This window comes from Polyergus mexicanus, unplaced genomic scaffold (genome assembly GCF_030449975.1).
Source record: "Polyergus mexicanus isolate NDT 795.1 unplaced genomic scaffold, iyPolMexi1.0 SCAF_11, whole genome shotgun sequence".
NCBI classification, from domain to species: Eukaryota; Metazoa; Arthropoda; class Insecta; order Hymenoptera; family Formicidae; genus Polyergus; species Polyergus mexicanus.
Window position 1 is genome coordinate 2,593,554 of NW_027223331.1, and position 27,104 is coordinate 2,620,657.

Below are 27,104 nucleotides of genomic sequence, written 5' to 3' on the forward strand. Positions count from 1 at the left end.
CTTTCCCTGACACTTTTCGAAGATTGTCCTTTCCCCCTTACAAGTTGCTTTCCCGAAAACTTTGTCGTACCTAAGAGCCGCTTCTCAAATCAAACTTTTCTAGAAGTTGCCCCTAGGCTACGCTCGTCTCTGCAATGTCTCCGACAATAATTATTGCACTCAAGGCACGTGTGGATCTTGAAATACTCTCTCAACGATTTCATTTACTCTGTTTGTGCTCTTTTTTCTTTCCCGTTTTTCAATCAATAAAAACATTTCTATCAGTGTTGTCTTCTGCGAAAGTCGTATATATATGTCGCAAACTGTAAATTTAAGTTTTTCACAAAAAGTGTAAATTTACTTTTTTTTAAACAGATGATTCGACAAAGATTCGACGCTTTAAAAATGCTAAAATCCTAAATTTTTTTTGTAAAAAGATTTAATTTGTCAATATATATACATACAGACTCTAAATTTATTCTTTTTATAAAATGTCTCTAGGCTTTTTATAAAATATTGTTCTATATAAATAAATATACTTTATTTTATATTTTAGCTGTGTGAATTTATATTCTGCAATATATAAGAATGAGTTGTACATTTATATATTTACGCATAAGCCACATTTTTTGTTATTTTCAGAGACGTATATATGTATATTACGATTATACAGCAATGTCAGAATTTAACTGTCTGTTTTATTAGATGATTTGTTTTAGACAATAAAAGATATCAATTCTAATTTATTCTAATCAATAAATGTCTAGATATTTTATTTGGGCGAAATAAATGAGCTGGTCATATCGCTTGTAATCATTATATTTGTACATTATTTATTATACACATGATTTGACAAGTTTATGTAAGCAGAAATTATAAAGTATCAGAAAATTGGATATTTAGATTATGGAAATATGAGTTTCAAAATTTATTTGAGCGAGTGGCCGAGTTTCGATAACGTATTTAATGATCAATAATAATTCAAAACGATACGTTCACGTTAATGGAGCGATATTGCGGAACATTTAATCAATTTTCATTAAAGCGGAAATGAATAATTTAATTTCTGCTTAAAGTCTCATATTTATTAAAAGAGTGAAAAGGCAATTAATTTCGGAGAAAATAATTGAAAGGCTTTACACGTCACATGTGATCAATATGTTATTTCCTCTTCTGCAAACAATGCAGAAATACGGGATTTTATCGTGAAATAACTGCCAAATTTCTGGTACGAACCCCACGGCTAGGGACCACAGCAATGGTTTCTCTGTATTTAGTACAGTTGTTGTTAATTAATATATGCGATACAAGCATTCACAACTGAGCAGCTAAATTTACTCTTAAATATGGATGGCTAGTGCAAATTATTAATGCTTCGCTTCATTTTACTAACAGCATGTGAATGGAATTGTCGTAATGAAAAGATTACTGACACAATATTACTGGCAACGCTTTCTTTAATTAGAAATGAGTAATACTCTTTTTAAAAACTAAATGAAATATTTCCAGTACACACACTCATTCTTATATTGATTTTATTTTGTACGTTAATCATATACGGTCACTTTAGTTTTGTCATGGAAAATTCCTTAAAATTCTTTCTAAAATATTCGAGATTTTTAATAATCCGATTGGATGAGTATTAATATTCATATGCTAGAGAAGACAAACGTAGAACTTTGGTAATGATTTCCTCGTTTCCGCGATAAATCGTGTAATTTCTCTTCGACCGTATAAGTCAACAGGCTCGAAGAACAACATATATGTAGACAACGTGTATGGAATCGCGAATACCGTGGTGTAGCGCTCTGAAACGCGATATTTGTCTCGCGTCGTAACCTCTTGTTCCGCCTTTTCATTGAAATTGGATTTCTTGTCTTGAATACCCCCGAGACGACCGCGAACACGCGCGCCGTGTAACACATAAGACGGTTAGACAGCGGAAACGCGAAAACGGATACACCGATAAAGAGAACACACGGATAGAATTCATCAAGTAGGAAGGGAAAGGAGAAAAGAGGAGATAATTTACATCATCCCTTTGAATTCTAATTTAAACCATCTCTCACAGTGAGCTCTTTGCCTCGCAATTGGATCCATTCGTTTCTTACGATAATATTATCTTAACAAATAAGATTTTTGATTACAAAAATAATTATACGCGCGAAAGGATGTAACGCTCTGTGAGCCAAGCTTCCTTGCGAGTGTCATGACATTTGTTCCTGTGTTTGCGTTGAAAAAAAAATGAAATTCGTTGACAAATACAGCGATATCTTATTCTGCATTTAATTTTTTAGGTGAAATTTACTTTTAATAAACTTGCGATTTTTGAGAGAGAGAAAAAAAGAAAACTCTTATTAAAAAAATATTTAATTAAAAATATTAGAAATGAAATAATTGCAACGAATACATTTTTTAAAATGTATTTATTGAAATAAATTTTTTCGCAAAAAATTTATGTTAAAATATATTAAATTTCACTAATTGTTAGACACTCTATATGACAAAGTAAATAAATGCGAGATAACGCTGTTCTATAAAACCACTTTATGTAATAAATGGTGTGGATGGTGATTAATTGTCAATGGAGAGTTTCTTAGAACACGATATGTTGCCCTGCCTAATCAACGTCCGTTAATTTGATGGATAAATGAGGGTAGGAAATCTTGTTGAAAGGCTTATCACGATAAATTGTTCCGTGGCGGACGTTCTTTACTCTTCAGCGTATCTTGTTGACAAAGGACACCGCCGACGTTTAAATGATGCTCGAATAAATCGGTTTCGTTCATTAATTAACGTCGCGCGAATTAAACAGCTCATAATTTGTCTGTGATATAACGCGAATATATATTAAATATTGTTTACAAAAGATTATATATATATATATATATATAATTCAAGCAATGTTTTCAATTAGAATGGAGATATTATATAGGTTTTTTACTCTTGTTAATTTTGTCTGCACATATACATCAAAAGAGCCTACATAACAGCGTAATTTTTGTCTATTTGTTCGAGCTGTTTCACCTTTTGCACGCAAAATGAGTGACCGCGAAACATTTATTTTACAATTTTACAATTTTATGAGGGAAGTAACTGGCGGAAAATTACGATGCGTAGAGAAGGATGTCATTGCCAAATATTATTTAAAATTTTATTTAAAATGTTACAAAATTTTTTAAACGGCAAACAACGTCATGAACGAATTTGATTCGAGAGAAAAATTGACGCTTGCGTTCAACATATTCACCATCTATCGACAGATGTCGGCAGAAAAAAATTAACATTTTAAAGTTGAAAGTTACATACGACTTGTGGTACAAAAAATTACTTATTCGCGGCAAAGTTGCGGGGAGAAAAAATGTGTTGCGAATCGTGCACTCCGTCAAAATCGATCGGTTCACCACAGCGGCGCGAAATACGAAGAAAAAGAGCTATACGGAAATGCAAGGAATTTACTGGTTAATCGTCCGTATTCATCCTTTCAATAAATCTTCCGGGCAAGTTTAGCTGCCTTTTATAAAAGGAAACGAATCGCGATGGGAGAAGAGAAACTTGGTGCCGTTCGTGCATGCTCACCATTCATCCGCGATGCGAGTCTTATCCATGAGAGAACATGAAAAAAGCTTGTGCTTCTACATTACGGAGCAATTTGACGACTCCGTCAATGTCATTTAACAATTAGCGATGCTTATAATTAGCACGATTCTCTAAATGATATGCTTTAAAAAGAAAAATTAAAGATATTTTTCTTTACACGATCAAATACATCCAAATTATCTTATTCTTACTTTTATCCTCTCGAATCGTTGATGGAATAAAGTATGATGAAATATAAAGTACGATAAAAATATCTGATAGCCGTAAAAGCAAAAATGCAAACATGGCATATTCATCTCTCATAGCGTATCTCCTACATTTTGTACGATACGATGCATACAACGCGCTGAGTTCATCCATTACATATTGCGTATTCGCGAGATCTTTGAAACATTTCCGCCACAATATCGCGCCAGGGATGTTTTAGGATACCACGCGTTTGTCACGCGAGAAGGATGCCTCGGAAAATCTGGCTTTTTCCGCGGACTTCCTACTTCCTTCCCCTGTCAACGGCGAGTGACGAAAGAAAGGAATGAATAAATGGAGCCGAGTAACTTTCACAACAAAGAGAACTCCTGACAGTCCTTTACTTCTCTCTTCGTGCTTCTTCTCATCGTGAATCTCGAAACTCTCGACATTCTTTGTTCTTCGTACTTGCGAACATCTTGCCGGTTTAATAATTTCGTCACTTGCACGATTATTTTATTTTGCATAAAGAATCCGTCTTCCGTTTATACCTCGTTTTACCATTAGCGATATAATGAGAAAATCTACGAAGAGAAACTCCGTCGTTAATGCTACATAAATTGCATTGGCCAACTTCATTTGCGACTTGAATGAACACGCTATTCGCCCTTTAGGTAATATTGCGAGATTAAAGCTTCAAACCTTTTTGAGACATCAATTCCCTATTTAACACTTAAAGCATAGCATTGGAATATTAAAATCAGCGTTGAATCTTTACGTCATTGAGAGCATTAACATGTAAATCGTCAGAAAATATATGAATCGGATGAATAACATTAATATAAACAATTAAAAAACATTTAATTCTTTGTATATATATTTACAATATATAATTTTTTACAATATATAAAAAACTTGTCGCACTGAGAGATATATATGTAAAATATATATTGATGTATTAAAGTGCTATTACGCACGAGTTGACGACGCTGCGCGCAATTTACGAGCACTTTATTCTCGATGCAACTTAAACGTCTTGTCTATCTATTCTCGAACATTTGTTTGCCCATTTCTGATTGCATCGCTACACACGAGCGTTCGCCATCCCTGGTTTGTGAAAAGTGAGGTCGGCTACCCCAACTGATTCTCTACACACTGTAGGAGATCAAACTATCGTGGTAACGCAATAAGAGACCTGGGAGAGCGGAGGGCATGTATATATCGAGAAAGAAGGAAGAAGAGAGAGAGAGAATAAATAAGCAAAAGGAAGAGAAAAGCAAGGGAACGAACGAAGGGGTAGATACGACTTCGTGGCGCCGTATCAGTATCTCAAAAGTTTTCTTTCCTAGATCTTGCAGATTTTAGCCTGCACTCTCTCTCTGTGTAGAGTATCATCAGCGCGATACTTTCACTGCAACTCAGTAACACATTACGTACTCATCTAGTTTAATTGCATATTTCATCAGGATTAAGAAAGTTAACCGTTTAATTAACGCCGACCGCTTGAAAATTCAAAAGAAAATCTTTAATATTCTTCTGCTAAATTCAGTTAGCGGTTTACTTTATTAAAATAATTAGCGCGAAAAGTTAATAGTATTTATTTTGCTGTATCGTGGGGTTTCGATTAAAAATGATTTGAATAGTGTACCAGAGAGTGTATGGAAATTATTCTATTTAAAGAACTCTTCTTTCTATAAGAATTTTCTTTTCAAGAATAAAAATTTTCATTGAGATTGGACTTTAATTGGACATTTGAATATTCTGGACAGAAATTTTATTTTTTAATCATATTGCGAGTTATATATTACGAGAAAGATTATTGTATATATATATATATATATATGTCACAATGTGATGAAATCCAAATGAAACATAATATAATAAAATATAACAGAATAAAATATTATTGCATTAGCAATATTGTATCAACTTTTATATTTTCAACTTTACTCTCTCTTTCTTTCTTGTCTGTTTTATACTCAATCCTATCCTAAAAAAATTTTTGGATAAAAAAATTATTTGGTTTTAATTTATGGCCATCATTCACATTTGATGAGAAAACTGAACTTGCACGTCGAGTAACATCTTTCTAATTTCGTTTAAAATGTTAAAAATCAGAAATTATAAATCGCTATTACTGTGATTCTATTTTAAAACCAAATGATATTCGAAATTCAATTTAAATTACATTAAATTTGGATTTAGCAAACTTACTAAAGTGACATTTGCGAGGATATCGGTTCGTCGAAGCGCACAGTGAAAGATCTAAGAAATCATGGAAGTCACTTAGCGAATCGTGAGAGAGTCGCAACGAGTCGTTCATCCCGAAATAGCATCCAACATCCAAATAGCTGTCGAACTGCGGAAGGGTGTCGTAAACAGAGGAATGCTCTTAATAATTCCGCGATAGTTCACCGAACGGATTATTCCCCCGGTCTTTCACGATCGTGTATTTTCCCTGGGAGTTTCCTCCACGTATAACGCCTCGATCACCTCTCAATTCTATTCCCCACTTTGCCCGGTCTTCCTGTTCGAGGAGAAGACGGCTTCTTAAACTTCGAGATTGAAACGCCTCATCCGAATCGCGACGACCGGCTGCAAACTTCCGAGACGCTCTCATAACTCATAAGTATTTACTCTCTTCCTGACTCATCCGTTTTCCTCGCACTCTGTCGGTCATCCACATGTTTGCTGCGTGCCGTACGTCGCGTGTATGTATCGAGATCAACTATTAAACATGTTCCTTCAAATGGAGATTAAGTCAGCCTTAAGGACAAATAAGATGAATGCGCGCAGAGTCGCGTTTTCGTATAAAGCAAACTATCGGTTAGCGGTTTAATCAGTGCGCTGACTTCCTTCAATGAATTGATTCAAATTTATGTTAGTTTTATCACATTTACAACTATCAAAAACAATTTCTATTTTTTAAATTATTTAAAGTTTTTCAAGATTTTTTTTTTTTTTTTTTTTTTTCCAAAAACAACATGATTTAGAACTTGATTTACCACGTGTATTTCTATAAATATCAATACTGTCTGCAGTTATAATAATAGCGATTTATTTCGATCTATTCTCGAACGTAAAGAGTTGACGGAAATATTAATATTCGGAAAAGTCAGTAATATCGTAAGTTCCCAACCAAATGTGCCATAATCAGATAAGTTTTCGTTCGAATTTTTTTCGGAATAAACTTCGCCCTAGATGCTCGAATTCAATCGCAAGGTGATTGCGTGCTTCCCAGATAGGCCCTAGTGAAAAGTTTCTCTTTTAATAACCGATGAGAAATTTAAAGGAATGCCGCTGAAGTTCCACTGAATACCGAGAATTTTGCGTGTTGTTCTTTAAATAAAAAAAAATATTTATTTATTTATAATATTTAATATTATTTTTATATTTAATATTTAATATCATCTCGATAAAACAACAGAAATATTAAATTTATTTTCTTGTACGCGATATTTAATTTACTATATTAATAACATTTGCAAATATTGGAAATCTTTATCTTTTTATCGCATACTTTATATAAAATGTTCCTTCTTCTTGCTTTTCCTAGATAAGGAAAACTGACTATCGAGCAATGCGAAAATAATGTTGCTGTCGATGTGGGTACATATTTAGATTATACCTGATTACGTAACGTACATAAACGAGCCGACAATATATGATATTGTCATTTCTCGAGTCGTGATCTCATTTATTACATTTTATATATAATAATATATTTTTGCTTATAAAAAACAAAAAGCATATTTAATTATTCCCTTATACTTATAAATTGGAGAAAATAATTGTTTATGAAATTAGAAAGAATATTCTTTTATCTATTTTTTGGTTTTACATAAACATGCTTGCATAAGATAAATATAACGTATGGGATGCTAATTGAAAGCCCCAAAACGTAAAAAACAAAAGGAAAAATACAATTGATTTAAACTGTTTGGAAAAAATACTGAATATTGATAATATGATAATATAAATTATGAGAAGGTAGGAGGTAGAGAATGTATTTCACACGTAACTGGATCGTAGGATCATTCGTGAATGTGTCCCCGAAGAATTTGGAAATTGCATGCATTCTCAGTCTTCCCAAGGTAATTTCACTAAGCCGCGAAATATTTGTCGATGCGTCCGGGGAATAGCAAGTGGGAAACTTGCCGAAAGCCGTTTTTCAAGACATAATCGGATCAGGAATACATCGAGTCAATTGCGCATGTATGTCTGAAACATTATTTCTGAAATACAGAGATAGTAAGAAAACTGATATACGAAAGCTGGAAAATGTTTTATACATTATCGAGAATCCGGATTTTGAAATATTTTGTCGATATTTTCATATTTCTTCATAATTTTGATCAATTTTTTCTTACCCGAGAAAAAAATAGTATAATATGGATAGATATAAAATAATTCATTATAAAAAGATCTGATAACATATGTTATAATTTTATTATCATATATAATAAGATCCGAAACTAATTATATATATTTACATCTGATCATATTTTTTATCATTTTTTTTCTCGGGACATCAGATAAGAAAGAAATGAGTCAAAAATATTAGTCAATGCCGATTTTTTTTTCTTTTTTAAGAAAAAAAAGCATTCTCTTATAGATTGGATTGTGTAAAAAAAATATACCGGCGGGCGTCAAATGTACATTATACGTTTTTTTTTCTCGTAGATTTTTCCGTGTTTGATCGCGATACGTAAACGAATGAATTTCTCTTGGCAGAAAAATAGTTTAGCAAACTCAAGTAATATCCTCCCCGTAATAAGAGAACGTTCGTCGCCGCTGGAAAGTGGATGATAAAATATTTGACTCTTGAAAATGTCTGTCTCTAATCATGATATTAACGATATCGAAAGTTATTTCACTTAGATTGGATAAATTTACATATTGATTGATATGTTTTGCTTTGTTTTGTCTTCATTGATTTACCGAATAGATATGATGAAGTTCAAATCGGATCTCTCGTGTGTTTTTATCTCTCGATTATCCTGACATGAATGGATATAGTTAAGATGCTTTGTCAAATGCCACTGACCTCCCGTCAATCATAACTGTCTAGTGATGATCCGACTGATGGATTAGGGCCATTAGTATCGTGACTCGTAGCTCTTCACAAAGTGATGTCTAAATTTCTTAAACCTTACGTTACGTCAATATTCTTTTCACGATTGTCGTACTATTATCCTTTAAAGAGACATTTATTTTAACGGTTATTTATTTTAATGTTTACTTAATGGATAAAGTAACTATGTTGTTACATTATTTAACAATAGATTCTTTGATAATAATCTTCTACATAAGATTTATTCGTTTATTTTAAATCAGTAATGAGAACAAATTTGTTTTATTAAAAAAATCTAAAATATTTAATATTTAATTTTTTAATATTTTATAATCTTTTTATTATATTCTTACAATTGTCCCCTCTCTCTATCTCTCTCTTTGATTAACATGAAATTTGAGATCCTTTCTGTAAAAGTTGCTGTTTTATATGTTTATATGTAAAAATTCTTTTATCTTTACCAGAATTCGTGACGTAACGAAATCGGGATTCCATTGCAACAGGAGCTAAACGATCTGAAATCCTGTCTAAAATACAACCTGTCGGCTTATCCTGATTGACCGTAACAATTCTTAACGTGTCCACAAACACTGTTTTTTGTGCCAAATAAAACTGCATTTGCATACTAATGGGCACTTAATTTTTTTCACACGTGGGAACACCCGAAATTCGTTTTCGAAAATTCGATGTCGGTCAATATTTATATGGAATAAAATTATATTGAAAAACTCGATACAACATTTAAACCGTGTCTATGCGGTAAAGTCGCATGAAGCATGATAGAAATACAAATAAAGATTAAAATAATCAATATAAATATTATCAAACAAAGATTAAAATAATCCCTCAAATTCCTCTGCAAAAATTGTTTATTCTGAAACGCATGTAATAAATTACGCGATAATAACATTTGTGTATGACGTCATATAATTGCGGTGTAATAGCGCGAGAAACAATAGTTAGATGTCACGTAATAGATTTTATTAAATCGTTTAAAGCGCCGCGCGGTACCGGCTGCATTTAGGGGAAAGGGGAGTATGGGGTCAGTGACGATAAAGCTTCGTTTCACCCATTCGTCTGCCATAGCGAATTGGTGGGGACAATGACGGAGTGCTGTCGGGGGTGTAATGAGAGCTATACATGAGGGTCATAATGCGATTACACTCGGGGGCTTCAGCCAACTACCCCTGAACCCGTCAGACTTCCAGCTAGCGTTCCACGTAGGCTAAGTACTCGAATATGAATAGCCACACTGGAGATTTGCTTGGTCAAGAAAACTATATTTATTTGTTTTTAACTGTTTAGTCTTTGTGTAAAATACAATTTTTTTATTAATATTTATACACGCATTCAAAATCTAAAGCTCACTTTAAAGAAGCGACAAACTCGTCAGAAAGTAACAGCAACTTGTGTCAGAATTTAAAAAAATTTATTTGTTATTTTATTATCGCTTATCCCCTCACCCAATATATTTATCTTGATATATCTTTCCCGTATTTTGTATACTTTTCTTGTGTATTTTGATTTTTTAGATTCTGTATTACACAATACAAAATTATAAATAGATTTTTATTACGATTTCTGGATCATTTAGTGAACTTAAAAGAGATAACCATAGATTTGAACAAGCTATGAAAGTTAAAACTTTCTACAGGAACGACTATAGTTACTTATAGATTGAGAAAGAAAAATCGGAAGTGAAGCAAGTCCTTGAAAACAGACAATTTCCTTGATGTTTTCTTTTAATTTTCTTTCTCCCCATTTGCATTCTGCACTTTGTATAAATGGTTCGGAATAATAAAAACACGAATCAACGTTCCCGTTTGGGAAACAATATCTTGTTTTTCAATCAAGAAGTAATTCTATTACGTGCGCTCTTTTGACCGTCTTTCGCTGTGTCTCACAATTTTAAAATATCAAATAAATAGCAATATCTGAAATGAATTTTTTGTAATTTCCATGCTAAAATAAGATAAATGACATAAAATGTTAAGAGTGAAAATGCATGAAATTCGTATCTAACGATATTCCAGTTTTCCAACTTCTCGCTCCCGCTTCTCGAAATGGTTTTGACAGCTTCGCGAAGACGGGGTCAAAACTGCCACACCTCGCGATCCGCAGCTTTCTAAAGCGAAATGCATTCGGATAATACGGAACATCAGAATAGAAATAATATGAGTTTGATGTTCCAAAAGACACATGATATATACAGTTCAAGGGGATGCGACGTGAACGTGACAACATTCTAGCGACCTCGTGTCGTATCAGAATCCGCATGTAGAATTTCAGATCCGGCATATTTTTTTCCTTTTTTTATTTTTTCCCCTTTTTTTATCCAAATCTAACAATTTCACTATACGTTCGGTATTTTATAATATAAATAATTTTTTAAAATAAATGGTTTGTACATTTCTCATTCTTTTTGCATATAATAAAATTGAAATTTAATATTTATTATAAATATATATACATAACAAGTATCAAGAAAGATATGTTCCGTTTGATGTAAAATTATATTATATCTGAGATATTTAAAATGTTCGAGGTTTCTTGGATGAATAGCAGCTAATGATAATATTGTTTTCTTATCGTACGCCAGGGATGAAGCCGCTCAAATATATTGATAATCTCATATACACATCCAATGTTTCCATTGAAATGAGCTCATTACCATTGGATTGTTTCCGCTGTTATTTGAGATAACTACTATAATCCGTATCGACAAGAATATTTAAATGTCATTAATTACCGCTATCAATCGAAAATAATTGGGAGAGTATGCGTTTTATCGTGGTCGGATTGGTTATTACCGATGTTCTCGACAGTTACAATATAATTTAACATCAAACTTTCGTAAAGTTTTCATTGACTGAAAATTTAGAATGTTAAAATTATCATTATTAAAATCATTCACCTGTCGTTCACAGAAGCAAATCGATGTAAGTACAATACACGAAACTTCATTTATCACTTTCAGATATTTTGCCTGTATCCTCAGCACGATGACTTATACCCTTAGAGAAAAACATATATCACGTAGTGACAGATTCGGCACCTCGTTCGAAGTGGCTTTTGCTGCTGCTAATACGACGTGTATATCTTGGCACAATTTGCCTAAATTGCGAATATGCAGTTAGTATGCATGTCTCTGTGAGCAATTTTCCACGACATCGCGAAGATGATCCTTTACGGTACCGTTCCGCCTCTTACCTACCTATCTTCTATTCGTCAGCGTTATCATCATCAGGATTAGTCATATATAAAGTGTCTCAGAATTTTCCGTTTTCCGGTTAGGAGTATGGCGCATTACGAAATCAAGTGTGAATCCAAATAGAAACATTTTCAAAATGTCCGTGATAAATTAAATACTTTAAATGTTTTGTACTGTGTAGTTTCTCATACACGCGAGTGAAACAGAGTGGATCCATACAGAGAATAAATTGTTTTCTATATATTTTTCCTCCTCGACGTAGCACAAAAATTCAGTTGCTGATAAATCAATTTCGCTGACGTTTCCGTTTGCTTTCCCCCAAAGCTTTATGTCGATCCGAGAGAATGATATTATTTTCCGAAGATACTTCGTACACATGGCGCACAATCAACAAAGTTTACATTTGCGCGCGAGACCAATCACATTAATCTAGTATCAGAGGCATATATTGCATTATTCAACACTACGTTTGTAACGTTGCTTCGATGGTGTGTCTACCTGCGTTAGTTCATCGGCGCAATGCTATCGGCGGTAGTTTCCGACGATTGAGTTGCGATCCAGGATTGCAGAATTATTCATCGAATGTTTGTTCCGCGAACTGTGTCGGAAAAGAGACATATAATTTATATAAAGAATTTTAATCGATATCACGTTTTATTACGTTTTTGAATTGATGGATAATTATTATTTACAAAGTTTAGAAATATTTTGTATGAATGACATATATTAATCTTTTTCTGATTACGAGACGCCGTCAATTAAAAGATATTAAAGAAAAGTTATTAAAGAATATATTCATGATGATAATATAATATTATTGAGCGATCGATCAAAATGTCGCGAGACTCATAATTTGAAATTAAGGAGAATAAGGCGTAAGTGTGCTAGGCGAGATATTTATTAATTTTCATGAAAGTTTGATTTCTTCTCTCTCGCTTCCTTGTTCTTTCGCGCCAAGATACCGTGCAATCTACATTCTTCTTTTCACGTATGATCGATTAATATCCTTTTTTACCTCGCCTGAAAAGTAAAGGAAATGCTAATCCACGTGAATGAGAATTGGCTCGAGGTTACCGGATATCGTAGATATGTTTTCTCTTGAATTTTTTTTTATAATTAAATATATTAATCTTGTGTGACAAAAGTTAATTTATAGTAATACAAAAGTAATGGATGTCAGTTTTTGGATTATTAAATTTTTTATTAAAGTAAATATTTTAAATATCTTCTTTAATAGTTATGCATCTGTATGTTACATTATCTCGATATCCCCCAATAAGTCAAATTATTAAGTTCGTATGCTGATAAATTGATAAATATAATTCCAAAGATTTGCGACATCACGCTTCTAGTCTAAAGTTTTACAAAGAGAAGAGATCTTCCCTTATAATAGCATCTGGTATATAGAATTATTTTCCACGAGAAACTAGTGTCGAGAAATCGATTATATCTCCTCTCGGTTTACGTAGTACGAAAGGGGGATGGTGGTTTTCTCCATAAATGAATTAGAGCAACCGATTGTCATCGCGAAGACCTGCGTGGTGAAAACGCCGATTGCCGGCCATTAATTCAAATATTTTACTTTCTACCCGTTCGTTAAACTGGCGGCCATTGCAATTCGAGACTAAATTAACTCGTTGGCAGCCTTACTTCTTTCCGTTTCTTTTTCATCTAAATTATTTTTCCGTCAAATCTTTTAAGTTTGTTTTCGCGTTCTATTTTATTAAAGTCGTGTCTTTACTTATTATGTGAAATTTGTGAAAGTTTTTGAAGATGTGTAGGAAGATTACATGCGAACTGATATGTAATGATTACTACTATATTATCTCATTACATATCCAGAGTTTCTGTATTCTCTTTGGAAGGAAATTTAAATCACGCTTCGCAATATGCCGTGTCCCTATTTGTCCTTTTATATTTTTCAGAAGAATTTTTTACCTTCGGCTTATCAACATAGACAGTGTCGTTCGAATCTCAGCGTTGCAATATATAGATTCGATTTATTTAGCTGTACCACAAACAGTTTTTTTAAGGTACAAGTTCTCGTTCATACAACAGATTGGAACTTACAAAACCCTGATTCCGTATTCATGGGAAGCATGAGGATTTCCCTCAATGTCGACGTGGGCTCAGGTTTCGCAGTAATACTCGTCTGAAGACCTCGGGCTTGTTCAACAAGCAGACGAGAGACCGCCGATAGAATTCGGAGGATGCACCATCGCGGTTATTGAAATGCTATAGATCGGCTTGCAAATGCTTATTCTAGAAATATCTTACGATTATCATACAGAGGTTTCTTATTATTATAAAAAATTATGCGATATAATTTATGGAATCGTGAACCCTATCGAATGCTTCGTTTCCGAATAGATAGCAATCGTTTAGGCTCCCTTTATTATCTAATAGTTTGATCACAAACCAAGTTCTCAAGTTGGATTTCATACAGGTATAATATCTATATATTGATTCAAAATTCAATACCCCAATTGTAATCGTGTTATTGTCAAAATGACTATTTGAAATACAAATTGTTTGGATTATTATCGAATGACACATATTTATAATATGATTAGCATACATCGAGCGAGATACGGACTCAGGATTTTGTTAACTGTATTTTAAAAATAAAATAACACATCTTTAAACGATTATATGTTTTTTTATAAATTATGTAAAATGTATTTAGAAATATGTCTACTCATTTTTGTTAACATTTTCTTATCGAATTATGCCAAGCAACAGCATCTCTCACGGCTAATTTTCATAGATTCTTGAGTCGCACAAATTGAAATCTAATTATGTGTAATTCGTGGTAACGTTAATAGAACGGGGTATTTTTGCATCGGGACCGTAGTCATCTATTCTAATTCGCGTAAATGTTCCATAAGTCCGGTAATGTTTCGATATGTTCCACAAGGTCTTTGCGTGTAGTCCAGAATCGATCACGCCAGAAATTGCGTTAGTGGAACAGGGCCTCTCAAAGTGTGGTTCTGCGGATTACCGCAAGCTCATGCTGAAGCTCAACTGCGAGCGAATAGTCAGACACACGACCACCAACGGCATAATTCGCGGATAACTACAATCGGTTGCAACAAGTTCTTTTTTTCCATTGCACGTACAATGAAGTCAGCTATTAGACTCTATTGCGTTCCTACCGCCATAAGCTGCGTTTAATTATTGTTACATTATGTGTATTATGTATATTTGTTATATTATTTTGCAATCAATGCTTACATTAAAGCAGTGGTATCAACGCAGAGTACTAAACTGCGTTAAAATAAGCTTATTCCATGAGATATAATTTATAAAATATTGAATTGAAAGAGATGGAATTTTTTAAATATTTATTTTGATATCTCAATGTTTTATTTTGACATCAATGTTACGAAAGTACTTGGTTTTTTTTACACAAAAAGTAATTATGAGAAATCTGTTATATAATATATGGTATTTGAAAAGAAAAATAGTTTATAAAGGAGATCTATCGCTTAAAAAATTTTTGTTTACATCGATCTCTATTAAAATTGGTTCAAATTTTTTCTTTTTATATCAATCATAGTTCAACCATTTATTTAAAATTAAAATTATTTAACAAACTTATCGCTATTGTATTATATTAATGAAACATAGTATATAATACAATTTCATGCGAATACTCTCCCAATTTCTCTTTTTCGTCATAAAAAAAAAAAATAATAATAATAATAATTTTTCTCTTTTTTTATTTCTCTCTCTTTACACATCATGATTATACACTGTATATAAACTCGACAGTCATTAATTAATTGAAATGGGCGCAATTAAAAAAATATGAACGATGTTATCTGTCTTACATATAAAAAATTAGAATTTATCGCAACTCTAATGATTCCTGTTCCTCTATTATAAGAATGTTCGAAGTTGAAGAGAGGAATTTTAAACTCCGCTTATGAACAACAAACTTGCGCAGCGCAAAAACAGATGCGTTTAATGGCACATTGTTAAATTCTCTCGCAGCCGATTCTCTCTCGCGTGCGTGACGGAGTGGCTGCTGCCGCAAACGCACTTTGACTCGAAACTACATGGCATACTAACGAGGCCAATTTCGAGCGGCACGTAGCACACCGAGAACTATATGTGACCCCTCTTTCCGCTCCTCTCTCTCTCTCTCTCTCTCTCTCTCTCTCTCTCTCTCTCTCTCTCCTCCCCCTGTTCGCGCATCAGTATGTAAGGGCTCCGCTATGTTCTTCTACAATCGAAGGAGGGTTTCCGTTAATGAGAGACATTAGTTTAATAACTCGTTACCAGAGAATTAGGGAAGGCGTGTCTCGAGTGCGTTCTCCGCACGATAAATTCCTCTCCATCAACACTAACGGAGTTTTAATCGGCTTTCACGCCGGCATAAGTAATTAATGAACACGCGATGATGTTATTAGTGAATGCCGCTTTGTCCAAACTCGGTTATTTTGTCATCATCGTTTTTTTTTCTTTTTTTTTATGTCAAAGACAAATTTTCAGATTTGAAGATTCTTGTCGTTAATAGAATACACACGAGTTTAAATATCTCGTTCTCGCATAGCGTGCACTGTTAGTTGGAGAATCGTACATTGAGTGAAATTTAATCGAGTGTTGAATTTCTTATTTATCCGAGATTTTATAGAAGCCGATTTCTTTATAATTCAACATTTTTTTATCTTCTTCCATTCTTGTCCGAAACAAAATAAAAGAAGTTTTGCAGGGATCATTTGCGTTGTATGTATTAGGATGTGCCGTTAATGGTTTCGAACCAAAGCGGCTCTTGGCTAGACTACGATCTCGGTCGCAAACTGAGCATATCGACTTTACGCGACAGTGGAGCAAATCCGACCCAGAAACCATTTGGCAATAATTCACGCCGCTATGGTTTCGATCGTACCAAATTAGGGTTACGTAATTCATTGAAAAGCGATTCTGATAGCAAAAGCTATTCCTCGGTTTATTTTCGGATATTTCTAGCTTGCCTGACAATTAACGCAATTTTCAATATAATGAATAATGAGAATCACAATTACAATTAAATACATTTAATATTTTTCGTAATTATTTTATCATTATATGTTTTATTTAATTTGATTAAATATTTTTACTCATTTTTGAAGTTTTTAGAGATAATGAAAATTAAACCGTTAATTTTTATTATCTCTAAAAACTTCAAAAACAATTAAAACAAGCAAAAATGTTTTAAATTAAATAGAACATATAATGATAAAACAATTATGAAAAATATTAAATGTATTTAATTGTAATTGTGACTCTCATTATTCATTATGTTGGAAATTGCGTTAATTGTCAGGCAAGCTAGATAGATGCATATATATATATGCTAGATATATGCATATATATATATATATATATATATATATATATATATATATATATATATATATGCTAGATATATTGCATATATATATGCAAAGTTGATGAAATATTTATTATATTTTTTTTCAATTCTGTGATGATAATAATTTCAATAATAACCATTTGGATTTCCATTTGGACATCTCTCTTTGATTTATTCACAAAACCGGGATTTTGTTGCTAACTTTATCGTATAATTATTATTATTATTATTAATTATTGAGTTCCGTAATGTTGCTTGCTTCACTCATCAACTTTAGATTACATCAGCAACTCCCGATTTGCCGAAGTCTCCGAAAGAGTTCTCGCAGCTCATATAATCCGTGAAATGGGAAAGTTCCGGGGGAAAAAAGTTTCATTCCGCTTTTCAGAGGACTATGTCCCTGATCTGCGCTCATCTTCTTATCTCTCGTCGTCTTTCCTTCACTATTCTCCCGTATTCTATCTCCCCGTATCTACTACGAATCGTTTCTCGATCTGACTTTCTCCCCGAAGTTTTTGCGTTCCTATTTCAGAGGCATGTGACGGTCGAGAAAGGAGTGATCTTTAAAATGCCTGAAAAGATCGTGGCATCGTTTCTCGTCCCCTTTTTATCAATCCTCTCTTCATCAGCTGCTGCCTTATTCCGTCTCCTCCATCCCATCGCCGTCGTTCACATCTTAGTCTTATCTGAATAAGAGGGCTTCGTTTCGCTCGATGAAATTCGAGTCTCGTTTAGAGAAGAAATCTGACGGCGACGAAAGCTCTCTCTCCCTCTCTCTCTCTCTCTCTCTCTCTCTCTCTCTCTCTCTCTTTTCTCTCAAGAAAATGACGCGGAGCAATCGGGATATTAACTCGCGACACTAATGAAGCCCAGGCTAAAAACGTTGCATCCGCGGTGAACTAGTCTTTGAATACAGAAACACATTACGTGCATTAAATTGTTATTTGCTCTTACTTATTCATGTAAATATTTCATTCCACTGCCACCCAAATTCCTCTCGTTTCAATTGCTTTAACATATTATAAATTCTTCGTTATCATAATTTTTCCATGTTTCCTATTTAACCAAATAGTGAGAAATACTAAACGCCATTCTATTTTACTACGATATTTCGACGCGAATGTACCTTGCTATACCTTGGGAATAATATCCGTAGAAGAGTGGTCACGCGGGAGAACATAAGAGAGATTGAATTTATCGTGTTATGGGGCAAAATAGCAAAGTTTTATCCATAACCGAAACTGATAAAAGCGATCGAATGAACCGAGCGATCGCAATGGAATCGCTTAACGACGAGTGCAACGCGAAGAGACTTGCACGCTGAATATCACACGCATCCCTATTGTATAAAATATATCTACACAGTAACTTACATCCAACACGCATCTTCTTGTAAAACTGTTTGTAAAACTGAACGAAAGACTAACTTAAAGTGAATAAAATATTATTAGAATTAAACGTGTAATTATAGATGAAACAATAATAGATGTAGCTTGTATTCTATTATTCTTTTTTTATGGCATACATTATCTATAGAGAAAAAAATATCATGCAAGAATTGCGAGTAGTGGCAATATCAAAATGTATTTACAAGCACCAAATATGATACCAAGATATATTCACAAGTTATAAGCGCGTAAGCTTTTCATTTATTAAATACTGTATAAAGCGTATCACGAATATTAAATTTTTCTAGCATTCCATTTATTATCTTTCATACGAGAATGAAAGTTTTGTGGTAATACAGAATTGAGAAATGTTTACTGCACTCTAGAAATATCACATCTCACGTACGTTTTACGATCCGAGATACAAGCGCAAACGAGCACATAAACATGCGTTATTCATTCGCACAAGGAAACAATAGCAAACGCATATTATACGAGGAAAAGATCCGTATTGCAGAAGAAAATATTATTCCTTGCTGACAAGAAGTGTGCACCGGCATATTATTCGAGTCTCCATTTAAATGATATTTAAAAACGCTCATATTTTTCCATGTGCTCGCAGAACGAGATTCTAAAATGAATTTAAACTGATAATCCGAGCGTCGTTTTTTATTAGCCACAAATAAACCGTTTTTATCTATCGGAAATAAACACAATAAATTTTCGGATATAAGTAGTTAGTGGGCACTATGGGGCGTCAAAACAAACCCCCACTCCTCGGCCACTGGCGCCGACCCCTGCTGTGCCTGTCTGGGGCCCTCCCCCCTAAGGGTGTCTGTGGGAAAAAAGTGGAGGGGCCTCGTGGACGTCTACGAGTCAAATTTCCATTTAAATTTTTTATTTTTTTATTTTTTTTATTTTTTTTTTATTTTTTTTTTTTTTTTTTATTTTTTTTTTTCGGTCGCGTGAACATGCTCGGGTTCGAACCTGGGTCCTCCAACTCTCGAAACAGGGTCCTAGTATGCTGAGCTATCCGAAAACTTATTAGAATAGAAGTTAAATGTAGTATTTATGGAGAGTAGTTCTTTATTTTTTTTATTTTTTTATTTTTTTTTATTTTTTATTTTTTATTTTTTCGGTCGCGTGAACATGCTCGGGTTCGAACCTGGGTCCTCCGCCTCTCCAAACAGGGTCCTAGTATGCTAAGCTAGCTGAAAACTTATTAGAATAGAAGTTAAACATAGTATTTATGGAGAGTAGTCCAGCGCTAAGATAGGGGTCCTGGCGGTCCGATTGGTTCTCCCCATAGTGCCCAGTCCTCCGATAGGTTCCGACGGTTCCGTCGATTTAAAAAAGTGGGTTGGAAAAACGAGCCAAAAAATAGTGCGAGGGAGAAAGCGGGCAAGATGTCTGCCGGAAAGCAGACGTGACAACAACCGACAAAACGGCGACTGTCGAGACTGGAGACGCGTCTAGACATAAGCATAAGGCATCCAGCTTCCCCTCCCCTTACGGAAAACCGAAAGATATCGTGCGGTATACAACATCGTCCTATCGCCCCCCTTAGAGGAAAGCCAGGGGAGATGTACGCTATATGTCGACCACCCTCTTCCACCCTTCCTGTTGAAAAGAGAAAGTTGGATAAGGTACCGCTAGAATAAACTAGATGCTATGACGTGGTAACGAACACGTGCGTGCATGTACGGGTACGATTGTCCGAGGGGGGTGCGCCCCGCTGCACAGATAGACATACGGTAACAACATCGCTGGAGACGTTAGAAAGGGTCTTGGAATATATACGGGTACCTGAGGCTGTTTGACGCTGAGACTTAGGACGGAGACTATGACGTCACGGAGACGTCGGGGGAAGAAAGGATAGGAAAAGAGAAAATGTTTTTACGTAGCATTATTTTAAAAACAGTTTTATTTATATTTATTTATATTTCTTACATAAGAATATTATGCTTTGTACAATAAAAAATTATTTTACATAAAAATATTTGTACAATAAAAATTCTTATTTACAATTAAATATAACTATATTGCGTAGCAAAAAAGATTATCTCTTAGCACGAGGGAAAATACGCGAATTCGTTATATTGCAACTTTAAAAACGAGAGTTGAGAAAACACAGAAGAAAAATTACCGTTCTGCTACATAGCCGTATGGTAACGAACAATGACTATTGATAAATTTACGTTTCATCAATACAGGAGCACATACTTCAGTTTCATAGCGTGTTACCAGCTCATGAAACACAGTACGCCAAATTGCTCTAAACCGTAAGTTTATCGAAGTTCCAGCCGATTCTTCCTCATTTTCTTCATTTTCCCCTACCCTTTCTTTAGCTAACATCAAATTTCTAATACTAAGAAAATTGATTAGTTGAGAGTTTTCAAAATTTAAGGTTATGCCCTTCACTTTGCAGCATTCGTGTGTTCGTCCGTCCGGTGCACGAGCAATGTACGTATAAAATTTAGGGCACCAGATACGAACGTCTCGATATAGCTACCGCGGCCGTAACTTTCAAGTTCGTCCGTCATATCGCCTAGAAAATTTCCCGTACGTGGTTCATACGTTCGGGTCACCGCTACTCACGTAAATACATGAATCCGTATCATAATACAAAACGCGACGATCTAATCGCTCTAAATAAGAATATAATTTTAAACGCGTCTGCGCCGTCGTATATGCAACTATTACAACATTCGTTATCGGTGAGGGAATGACAGCGTCTTGTCGCAATCGCCACGAAAGATATATTACCTCGTCGTTTACGGGTAATATGCCGGTTATCTCGTGCTCAGCACTCATCATCAATGTCGCAAAACGCTGAGGCGTTCTCACGACTTCGGTATTTGGTAAATTGGATCGCTGACCGAATTTTCCCCAAAAAGAATTTAAGCACAGCTTCGCGACAGAACGTAAACCGGGATTCCGAGTAACGTTACGTTTATCAAGAACGATATCTTCGGTTTTCTCGTACTCCCTCAGATATCGTTCTTTAGCATCGTCGTCGTTTTCCCCGCATTCACACGGCCATCCACTGGCTTCTTGTTTAAGCTGCAAGAATGTATTTATATATTCGGTGAACAATCCGCCTTGACGTGTCGTATGATCGAATTGGCTAACTTTATATTGCCAAATCTCGCTTACAGCTGTCACGAGATAACCCTTTCCGTTGGCCTTGCGTAATTCACAGGTCACCCACGTACCCTCGAATTCGTGTTCACGAGCATCGTCATGTGTACAGGGCACCTGCGAAAATGTTTCGCAACAACTGCGGCATAAAGCAAAAAGCAATTTTCCCTGCACACGATATGGGAGTACCGGATGAAATAGGTCGCGTGGTGGGAGTACTCTGCAACGTATGAGCCCTTCAATCGTATCGAAATTATAATTCGGTGCCCTTCCGATTATTGCGGAACATTCCTCGCCGACGTAAATATCCGGATGGTCGATTGGGAACAAAGAGGGTACAAAGAGCACACGTCCACGTATCGTATTTTCTCCGTACCCGTAACCTCATAACGAGTCACGATATTTCCCGTGCGGCTGCCGAAAAATGCATCGCGAGGATCGAGCGGAGATGTTTCCACCATCGGATGATTTTCGAGATATTCGCGCATTTCGTGATTATCGCGTCATAATTTATCAAAATTATTTTTAACAAAAAATTAATTGTTCAACCAAATCTTTTTTTCATTGTCAATATTATAGATCTAAATTTACTTCCGAGATGTGAAATATCATCCGCTAAGTCTGCATATTTTTCTTCCTATATAAGATGCAAAGATCATCAAGCGAATTATCTTTTCAAATAAACATATTCAAATAATCATCAAACAAGAGAGTCTTTTCAAATAAACAGTAAGATGTACCGACACTATCTGCGCACGTACAAATTCGATACGATACAACACACACAAATAATATTGTTTTCTAAAATAATAAATTATTGTTTATTTTACAATCACCAAAACAATGAACAGCTAAAAGCACTTATTAATAATTATAAATTATTTTACTTTAACAATAAATTTGTATTTTTAAATAATTAAATTGAATCAGCAAAAATTGTTCTATTTCACCGAAAAAAGAAGTTTTGTTGTAACATTAAACTTGTTAAATTCGCTAAATTTAACAAATTTTTAATTTAATAAAATTTTTATTTGTTAAATTTGTCATATTTAATTTTTAATATTAAATTTGTTTCTTTATTTTGTTATAATATTAAATAATTCATTATAATAGCAAAATATGGACATATTTTTCATATATGCAATAACAACAATTGTATTACTGATTAAAATTCTTTTTCTCTATTAGATCAAAAAACATTTTAATAATTGATAATGATATGTTTATGAAAGTTTACTCTATTTAACTATTGAAAAAAAGTTTTGTTTTCTTACGATATTAAATTACTATTTATACACACACATTTACATCGCAAAAAATATAACCGATACTTTACTATAAGATTTTGTTATACTATTAGTAAGATTCTTTTCATTCTTACCTCTAAAAATTCGGGTTTATAGATATGAATGAACGGTTTCATGCCAACCCTAATTATAAAAATACCTTCTTTAGAATGAAACATATATTGCTCAAGCCATTGTTTGCGTTCTACGATAAGTACATAATTAGATATTTAGTATTACTTTGTTTTTGTGACAAAATTTACTAATTATTATACTGATTTACAGTAAATGACAATTTTTTTTTTTCATTTATTAATTCCTTTAAACTTTTTACTAAAAATATATAAACAATATTTGTAAAAGCATATAATAACAATATCTTATGTATAAGATTTTTACCATAGTCCGTTTGCTTCATTAATTTAAATGCCATGCTAAAAGGAAATCTACCGATCTGAGAAATATTTTTGAGCTTTTGTCGAAGAACGTATTGATGATGTACTATCGATATAATTGCGGGAATTATTAAAACTACGAACAAGGCGCACAATATCAAAAAGATTAAGTCCATTTTTTTGTAGCCTGTAAATATATTAAACAGCCCAAGTTACCAAATATGTAATGCATAAATTATTATAAATACTTTGTAAGATTGAATTTTACACTCACACATTGACAAATATTTTATTGACGCGATGTTTATATCATTATTATCTTTATTAATTCAGAAAATTATATAAAGATACTTTATTAAAGAAGATGGAATATAATATGTATATAAATATATATCATCGATGAAAATTGAGTATAAAATTAATGGTTGAGAATATTTCGTCGGCAAAACATTTCTCGATTATTTCTATGTAACTCGTCCAAATTTGGAATCTGTGTTCATTAATCGAAAGATTCACGAGATAAATTATTTATATTCATGCTATAAATTATTTATATTTTATTTTTCTACCGTATTTCATTGAGTTCTTGAAAAAGTTTTGCGGTTTAAAACGTATAATTATTCTTTTTTGCTTCCTCATAGAGGAAGCTTTGTTTTTGTGACAAAATATTTTTTCGAATTTTTTATGCCAATGTGTTCAAAATGTTCCAAAACGTCAAAAAATTATATTCCTAGAAAATGTATGTATCTGTGTATGTATGTATGTATGTACGAAATGTTTGTACAACTCTAACTTCCGCAATTTTTGAGATATCTGATCAAATTTTTTTATATGAATAGATTATTATAAAAGGATGGTTGGTTATGAATTTGGTGATAGAGTCAGCATCAGTGAAAGAGTCCATTTTCTATAAAATTTTGAATTTTTTGAAAAATGTATGTATACGAATTATACTCGGAAATAATTTTCGCAAATTCTGAGATATCGGGTTAAATTTTTTACATAAATAGAGTATCATCAAAAACGCTGAAAGTGAAGATAATTTCCAGCACGTGCAAAAATGTTTTGGTCAACAACGGAATATTAGTATTGAAACAGCTATCAAGGCATTAAAATGCATTACTGACAGCTCCGTCTTTTAAACTGTTTTATCAATGTTTCTTGTGTGTTATCTTTTCTTATAATAAAATTAATTAAGTTTTTCTTAAATGAGTTTTTATATTTCTGAAAATCTATAATCTACAATGTAAATGTATAATTTATAATTATATAAAAATAAAAAAGTATGTAAATTAGAAAATAGCATATTGCTTCTTTATCTTCTATATCTTTTTATTTCGCTCACAAAGTTTCCTCTATAGGGAAGTAAAAATTGAAAAAAAAACCCGCTTACTTTAAGGAACTTAAGTTTTGTGAGATAAAATAAAATAATGAGGAAGTAATGCGTAAGTTTCTAATTTGCATGATTTTCAGTTTGTTTAACAATAATTTAAAGATATGATATATATACGTGTTCACAAAATATTAAAGCAATATTGAATTTCAAATTTTTGATTAAACGTACATTTGAGCATAAGCGCTCCATCATTACTGTTTAATTGAAATATATGTACAGTATATAACCGAGTTTCAAAGAATTATAATTTGCAAAATTAAGTATCCGCCCGTATTTTGTTTCATGAGTTTCATTATTAAATTATTACATTTTAACTTTGCACGAATTACTTTGTGTCTTGAAAAAAATAAAAAGCAAAACCACGAATTTTATCTAAATGATACTGAAAAAATGCAAGATTTCGGTACTTACTGTTTGTTACGTTGGAGCAAACAATAATGCTTTGCCAAAATATTTGTCACTTTTAGCAAATATCGCTGCGCTTTACTACTAATTATAAATCATAATTTATCGTGCTTTATATATAAATATAGTATAACTTAATATAATAAAATAACCGAGAAAAAGAGAGAGGAGAAGAATAGATGCTTTAAAAAAGATGTTTTAGAATAACTTTTTTTTAAAGCAGAATATTATATAATTGTTTTTACTTCTTCTCGACATAAGATTCGATCACGAAATGTTGCAACTTAATCTTTATTATTCAAGTCTTAATCTTTATTATTTTATCCTATCTTATTTTTATTTTTAATTCTCATTTTGCGCGACTCGAACCAGCAATATATAATATGCAATGCAATACACACAACGGAACCGTATCACTTATTTTATATGATTTCTCCTCGCAAACATTTGAAATATTTCTATACGATTGTGTGAACTACCCTTTGATAACAATGAGGTACGAGATGTAAACGAGATAAAAACAATAATTGTTTGCATATACATAGTATATCTAACAATAAGTAATAATATACAGGGTGTAACAGAGCGCCGTATCAGCCGTTTTTTGAGGAAACAAAGCATTTTCGCGAAAAATGTTTCATACAAAAGTTGTAGAGCTCTAAGTGGCGTATTATATAATAATATTAGTATGACCTTGAATAACGCCGTCACATAATGACATTATGTTTATAATTTGCAATCTTCTTGCGTATTCAGCTGATCATGATTGTTACTTGCCAAATCGGTTACGATAATATTTTATAAATATTTGATTCTTGCTTTATTCTTGACAGAAAATTTTTTACATTCGGTAATTACTGTTAAATTATTGTTCCATTAGTGATGTGAGCACACGTATTAGATAATATACAATACATTTATTGCAATTTTACATTTATTAAGCGCATTTTGTTGTCTAAATGCGTTTAATAGTTTATTATTCATTTAATTAAAATATATTTACGTATTTAATTTAAATACTTAAATATTTGAACTAGAAAAATGATCGTATATTATAATAAAAATCGCGCACGTATTACGATAAGAGAATATAAGTGTTTGAATAAGTCAATAGAATTAAAAAATTAAGTAGTTAAAAAAGCTCAAATAATGGATGAGAATCAATAATAAATAAAAATCTAGATCAATTGAAGCCCGGACGCTGTACTTAGAGCATGAACAATAATTATTATCTATCTTTCTTTAGGAATACATTAACTATGTGTTACAAATAGTTCAAACATTTTGACTCACTTCGAGTCCTTTTAAACGAAACTCGGATAAAAGGATTAAGAATTAAGAAGATGCAAGCGGTAAATCTATTTAAAGCATAGCGACGTAATGATAAATATAATTTGATAATACAGCACAATAAAATTATACATTATAGCTTAACGCGCTTACATTATGTGTACACATCATTCGATGGAACAATAAGAAATAATATCGAACCTATTAATAATTAGACTTATCACGCGAATAATAGGTTCGATATTATTTCTATTTCTTTCATTGAATGATGTGTACACATAATGTAAGCGCGTTAAGCTATAATGTATAATTTTATTGTGCTGTATTATCAAATTATATTTATCATTACGTCGCTATGCTTTAAATAGAGTACTCTGCGTTGATACCACTGCTT

General features: G+C 33.0%; 1 protein-coding gene across 6 annotated transcripts in view; it reads left to right on the forward strand.

Moving 5' to 3' along the window:
* LOC138937544 (glutamate receptor ionotropic, kainate 2) overlaps positions 1-27,104 on the forward strand; it is a 141,464-nt gene that overhangs the window by 6,782 nt on the left and 107,578 nt on the right. The gene's annotated exons all lie outside the window — the stretch shown is intronic.